The following is a 594-nucleotide window of genomic DNA, read 5'->3' on the forward strand; positions in this document are numbered from 1 at the left end:
ATTCAGGCTCATATTAATTGCTTACATCTCAGAAAAATATCTCTGGTAAATTCATAAAAATAGGAAAAATGCGAGGATACTATAAAGTAGAATGCAAAATTCCTGAATACTAAAGATTAAAAGGAATGCAGAAAATCAGCAAAATGCTACTCAGAATAAGGAAACTAATCAATCAACTTCAACTAATTAAGAGTTACACAGATGTTTCCATTAGGAGCCAAGACGCATTCAAAACAATTATTGTACGTGCTTTCCATAGGGTCAAAAGCTCAGGTGACAGTATTGTAACCTAGCTGTGTGCTACTACCGAGTTGGAAGCACATACGTGACAAAGGGATACAGTACAAGCTATAGATATTAGGCTGTAAACGCACCTTCCAAAAAGGAGCTTATTAATGCCTAGACATTCTAGAAAAACGGAGAGGAGATAAACATTCCTTTCAACGTACTGAAGTCAGTTTATGTTTCATGTGTTGTCAATGGCATTTAGAAATCTAAATAATTGTACCTTCAGGGCACAAAATTTGGATTTTTCAGAAGAGATAAACCAATCAATGAAATACGTCGTTTTGATGTGTACATTTCCTAAGAAAA

This window comes from Suricata suricatta, chromosome 6, assembly GCF_006229205.1.
Source record: "Suricata suricatta isolate VVHF042 chromosome 6, meerkat_22Aug2017_6uvM2_HiC, whole genome shotgun sequence".
Classification (NCBI taxonomy): domain Eukaryota; kingdom Metazoa; phylum Chordata; class Mammalia; order Carnivora; family Herpestidae; genus Suricata; species Suricata suricatta.